The 6460-nt window shown below is 43.3% G+C and overlaps 2 pseudogenes; one reads left to right on the top strand and one right to left on the bottom strand.

Moving 5' to 3' along the window:
* Window positions 1-280: 280 nt before the first annotated feature.
* Window positions 281-1972, bottom strand: LOC119531457 (annotated as a pseudogene).
* A 2348-nt stretch (window positions 1973-4320) lies between these two features.
* On the top strand, window positions 4321-6076 carry LOC119532642 (annotated as a pseudogene).
* Window positions 6077-6460: the final 384 nt, after the last annotated feature.

Genomic DNA, 6460 nt, shown 5'->3' with positions numbered 1-6460 from the left:
ATTTGACTGCTGTAAATGCTCACAATTTAGGGACCATTACAATAATCATTTCCCTGTTAGGCTGTGCTCTAAGATTCAATTTTGAGTTTACACACTGTAGTTAATCCATATTGGTGAGGCATAATCGTGTTTGCCTTTGTTTCTGGCGTACTTCACTCAAAATTTTTAAAGTGAATAAAATAATTTCCTAGTGGCCTTTTTATCATATGAGTCCTGTGACAGTTTCTTCTTTTTGGTACATGGTCCTTTGTTGGCCTATAGCTTTCATGGAGACTTCAAGTTATAACCCATGGCAGCCAGGGTCAAAGACCTCACTCCACTGTGCATCCTGTTTCTCTGCCACAAATCTGATGAATTGAGAATGGCTGGCATAAAGTTTGAGTTTACCACTGATGTCTATCCATTTTACTTCTCCAGCATCAACTCCAGCTTCTAGGATAAGATTATTCATTATCTCGCCTGTTTCATCATGGTAGTTGTGCCAGTTTGGATATATTATGTTCCCCAGAAAAGCCATACTCTTTAATGCAATCTTATGAGGGCAGACTGATTAGTCTGTCAATTAGGATAAAAACTCTGATTAAATTATTTCCATGGGGGTATGGACCCCATCCATTCAGCATGGGTCTTGATTAGCTCACTGGACCACTTAAGAGAGCTCTGGAGCTGGAGCAGACAGAGATGTTTAGAGATGCAGACAGGAAGATATCTGGAGATGCTAAGCTAAGAAATGAAGCCCACAGTTTGCCCTGGAGAAACTAAGAGAGGACCCGCAGATGCTTAGAGAGAAACGCTCTGGGACAAAAAAGCATGGATGCACAGGAGCTGAGAGGAACCAAGACAGATGCCCAGAGACATTTTGGAGAAAGCCATTTTGAAACAACACCCGGAAGCAAAGGACCAGCAGATGCCAGCCACATGCCTTCCCAGCTGACAGAGGTGTTCCAGATGCCATCGGCCATTCTTCAGTGAAGTTATCCTCTTGTTGATGCCTTAGTTTGGACACTTTTATGGCCTTAGGACTGTAAATTTGTAACTTAATAAATCCCCTTTATAAAAGCCAATCCATTTCTGGCATTTTGCATAACAGCAAAAGCTCTAGCAAACCAGGACAGTAGTTCACAGCTTCTGTCTCTATCCATGAATTATCAATCAGTGTTTCGAGGATCATCAACATATCTCTTGTACATCACTAGATGTTCCTGGCTGAAGAGTCTGTGCAACTGTTCTTCCATTTCTTTATTTTCAGCACTGGGTTTTGGTAAGGACTGAGAGCTTCCTCACCAAATTCCCTTTTCTGCATGGCACTAATCTTTTCTCCCGGATCCACCATCCCTGCTGGGGTTGCCCATTCTCCACAGTGTTCCCTTTTTATTGCAACAAACTGTAAGATATTTTTCCCATTAACAGGGTGGGTGATTTTATTTCCACTGCAATCCCTTTTCCACCTGGTTATGATGAGATCTATAGCATGATTTGGGCCCCATTGCCCCAAAAGCCCCCAGTCAATCAATCCTGTCCACCCTGCAGGATTTCTAGGTGTTTCACTTTCAATCTCATACTGGCCATTCTGGCTTTTTCTCTCAACATGTCCATCCTTTTATTAAACTTCGGAGAAAAGTTACTTTGATCTGAGAATCTGCCCACCTGGGTCCAACCAAGACCTAGTGGGCAGTGTATTCCACAGGGTTATAGTCTTGCCATTCAACCAGCCAGTCCACTTTCTCATTAGGAACTTGGCTTGTTTTAACTTGTGAACCCGGCTAAGGAGAGATCCAAGCCTTGTTGTGGTCATCTCTTTGGCATCGTTAGACTCGGACAAGATGATGAAGTCACGATGAAACCAGCAGGTTGAAAATGAATTTCTGTATGCCGGGATGCTGCGACAGCCAGAGGACCTCACAGTTACAGAGACCAAGACCACGAAGAAAGACCCCGTGGCTACAGCCTTTCCCAGGACATGTCCGGCCATCAACAGCCAGCCCACCGGCGGCTTCCTGTAGCTACACCCGCTCTTAGCTTGGGCCGCAGCTTCTGTCCACTGAACAGCCCCAGGGCCCTCGAAATACAGCAGGAATTAGGACCTGGACGTCATCGCGTTCCCCAAGGAGTAGCAAAGTCTATCTCGTAAACACACACAGACCAGAAGCCCTCCCAAAATAACAGTCTGGCTCTCCGCCCCAGTGCCATGAGGAAAATCAGACCAGTGGGTAACCCGTGGTCCTAGTGTTGGATGCCTGGGGAGCGGCAACCCGGTTCCCCTGGCGCAAGGATGCTTCACGGCCAGCAATTCATTTAGAGTGGCGAGTTTCCAAATCCTCCAATTGTCCGCAAAGCTTTCCTGCTAGGAAAGAGTGTGTTAAATGACTTAGCTTTCATGGAAATTAACATAAATTGATTTCACAGATACAGAGAGACAATCAATGTCAAAGGTCAACTATTTTCTTAAGCTCTTCCCCCAGAGCCACATACAGGTATATGAAAAAATTTTGAGACCCAGACTTACATTTACATGTAATGTAATTTGTATTTATTTAACCCAGCCTTTCTATCTAGTTATTGAACACAGAAGAATGTCCTAGCTTCTCAGGTTAAGAGCTCAATATTGTTTAACACTCAAGGATAAGGACAAATAGTAGAAGGTATTGTGGTTATTTGTTTATTCAGTAAACATATATTGAGGCCCTACTGTTCACCTATCAGTGTGTGGGGGATCATGGGGGTACAAAGCTGAGTAAGACCCAGCCTCTGCCCTGAAGAAACTTACACCCCAACATGCAAACAAAAACACAGTTAAATAAAAGATACTACAGGGCATTTCAGGCAGCCCAAGAGAGTGGGTAACAGGTTTGGGAACGAGGGTGAAGAATTTCTGGCAAGAATCTGAAGAACACTTTTAAGTGACCTGAGAGGTGGAATAAAAATCAAAGACTATGCTGAAGAAAGCTAGATTTAAAACTATGAATTTAAAAAATGGAGTTGGAATGCTCACTCCAAGGGTATTAATATTATTAATAAAAATTCATTCTTAATGTTGGAAGTTTCCAACCCGTCCAATTGTTTGTGTTCCATTGTTAAGCATTGGCCTATCCTCCCCGGCTCACCAGAAAGGTATTTAGAGAGATGACTTTAAATGTAGGGTAGATAAAGGTGGGAACTTAAGGGCACATTGCCTCTGGGGCTCAAGCAAATACCATGAAATGACTCAGATTAAACAATGGGGATTTATTTGAGGCTGGGAGATAGTCAAATCAAAGCATCAGCAAGGTGATGCTTTTTTCCCAAAGACTGGTGTTCTAGGACTGGCTGATCCAAGGACCAAGGTGATCCTTAGTTCTTGGCTCCTTTGCTACATGCCAAGGCACAGGGTGGCCTCTCCTGGCCTCTGTTCTCTTCTTTCTCTTCCAGGTGCCATTGAGTTTTAGCTTCTTGCTTCCAGGGCTTTCGCTCGCTCTCTGTGAATTTCATCCTGCTTATAAAGAACTCCAGTTATAGGATTAAGACTCATCCTGATTGGGCTGGGCCACACTATAATTGAAGTAATTGAAGTAAGTAATCAAAGGGTCCTACTTACAATGGGTTCACACCCACAGGAATGGATTAGATTAAAGAACATGTTTTTCTGGGGTACATACAGCTTCAAACCACCACACCCCTAGTAGACCGTGTGGTGTACCATCCAGATCTCATCCAGAGAGAGGGCTGCCAGCATATAGTCCTCAGTTAGCTTCTACAGGTATTGCTTTGGCAGCAACTCAAGAGAGTTGCTGCACTCAAGACCACTTGCCCTTCCCAAGACAGCCTAAACTCAATGCCTGGTCCACCCAAGGGTATAAATGCCCATCATTTCTATCAACCCAGGACAACTGTGAGGAGCTCTTTCAGCTTCTGTGCTTTCAGTAGGATTAGTTATGATCTTTTTGGAAACTGTTTCACAAACCAACATTTCCCTTTGCCTAATCCTGCCTCTTTCCTTTCCCTTTCATAGGTGTTAAACCCCAAAGCACTATCTAATAAATTTCCTACACTCTCATCTCCACCTCAGAATCTGTTTCCCAGGGAACTCAACCTGCGACACCATCAACAACTTGCCTTAGAACCACAAGTTAACTGCTAGAAAATCTCAGTAGTGAATATTCAAAACCTATAAATGAGTTAACAAATAGATTACTTCATAATTTATTTACTCCCACAAGGTCATGACCTAAACACATGTTTTAAAAATTCATGTTTATCTTTAGCTTTAAACCACAGCCAAGTTAAAATTGAAAGTATGTTTCCTCCAAGTCCTGGACATATGAGATCCTGATTCTGATCTATATGTGGACACAGAAGGTCAACGGAGGTTGGCTAAGGTAGGCCCACTCCCCACAATCTCTGGTGGATTTAATCTCTCGATTTGTTAGGGAAAAGACATCAAATTGAAATTTCTTGCAAGACAAAAGGTGAGGAAATTTTATGAAACCACCTGCAGATTTTTGTAAACAGATGCTGAAACACTGTGCAGATTTGGCCACAAGACATTATGCAACCAGCAGAAATGCAGGGAACTTGCATGCCCTCTGACTCTAGTTGGAGCTCTGCTTCCAGACTTCTGAGCAGGTTCAGAAAGTTGTATGGTACCCCTTGCTCTCTTATCCTCTCATCTTATCCACCCTTCTCTTTCTCCAAAGCAGAGGCCTGAGGAATCCAAAAGACCCGGATATGATTTTTGCGTTAGTTGCACAATGGGGAACTTAAAAAAATACTGTGATGCCTGGGAGCACACCCAGAGAGTCTGATTTAATTGGTCTGAGATGCAGAGGCATCAAAAAATTTTGAAAGCTCTCCAGGTGATTCAAAAGCAAAGCCAAATGGGGCCTCTGGGGCTGCTAGGGATGGAACTGCGCTGGTGTGTAGGGGCCATGCTGCCCGGTGGGTACTTGCTCTGATCTTCTGGCTCTCCATCGTCTACTTCCTCACCAGCCCCTTCATGAAGGAGGAGAGGGCTGTGAGAGATTGGAATCTTCTCCAGGTTCAAGACCATGATCAGCCCATTCCCTGGAAAGTGGAGTTTAACACAGGCAATATCAGTAGACCAGACAATCAGCGTCATAACTCCTTTCAAGGGAAGCACCTCATCACAGATGCACTAGAATATGTTTGTGAAAGGAAGGATTTGCTGGTGAATGCCTGCTGTCATGTCAATGTCCCTAGCACAAAGCAATACTGCTGTGATGGCTGCTTGTCCAGGGGCTGCTGCAACGCCTATGAGCATGGTGTCTGTGCTGCCTGCAGCCCAACAAGCAACTTCTCCTGGAGCGCTTTCTCTACCAGGCAGCCGGGGCATTGCAGAATGACTTCACGGCAGTGGAAGATCACTTTGAATTGTGTTTGGCTAAATACAGGACTTTGTCCCAGAGCATGCAGCAGGAGAACACCTATAGGGATCCCTTGGCAAAGTATTGCTCCGGTGAGAGCCCTCCTGAGCTCTTCCCTGAGTGATGGACACAGAAGACAAGCAAGCAAGCCCTAGCCCAATTGCTACTGTGAGGGTATTTCATGGATTTATACAGTTAGTAAGTTGATTGCATCTATGAGTGACTACATCTACAATCAACTGAGGAGATTGCCTTCAACAATGAGAGAAGTCTCATCTAACCAGTTGAAGGCCTTAAAAGGAGAAGTATGATTTTAGCTGCCAGATGGAAGAATGTTCATCTTTACCCAGCTGGTCAGCTTCTCATGGGGAATTCATCAGAAACCTTCACCCAAGTTCCCAGCTTGCAGCCTGCATTATGGAATTCAGACTTGCGCATTCCCACAGTCACAGGAACTATCAGCTTTCTTAGAGAGTAAACTGTCTAGCAGTGGTTTTTTTTTTTTTTTTAATTTTTAAAAAAATTTTACAAATATGCACTCCCCCTTCCTCGTCTCCCCCTCCCCTGTAACCTCTAATTTGATTTCTAGCTCTGCAATCAATTTGCTATTTCTAGTCATCTCTTATAAGCGATATTATACAATTTTTGTCCTTTTGTGTTTTGCTTATTTCACTGAGCATAATGTTTTCAGAGTTATTCCAAGTGGCAGCATGTCTCATAACTTTAGTTTTTCTTATGGCTGAAAAATATTCCACTGTTGTACATACCACATTTTGTTAATCCATTCATTTGTGGATAGACACATGGGTTGTTTCCAGCTTTTGGCTATTGTGAATAATGCTGCTATAAACACTGGTATACAAGTATCTGTCACTGTGTTGTCACTCTCTTTGGGCATATACTTATAAGTGAGATTGTTGGGTCAAATGATAATTCTATATTTAACTGCCATATCACTTTCCACAGTGGCTGCACCATTTTACATTCACATGAACAAAGCACTAGAGTTCCAAGTTCTCCACATCCTCACCAATGTTTGTTATTTTCCATTTAAAAAATGGTAGTTATCCTTGTGGGTGTGAAGTGGTACATCATTGTCA

The sequence above is a fragment of the Choloepus didactylus genome, chromosome 4 (assembly GCF_015220235.1).
Source record: "Choloepus didactylus isolate mChoDid1 chromosome 4, mChoDid1.pri, whole genome shotgun sequence".
NCBI lineage: Eukaryota > Metazoa > Chordata > Mammalia > Pilosa > Megalonychidae > Choloepus > Choloepus didactylus.
Note: the sequence above shows the minus strand (reverse complement) of the source record. Positions and strands in the feature narration are given on the sequence as shown.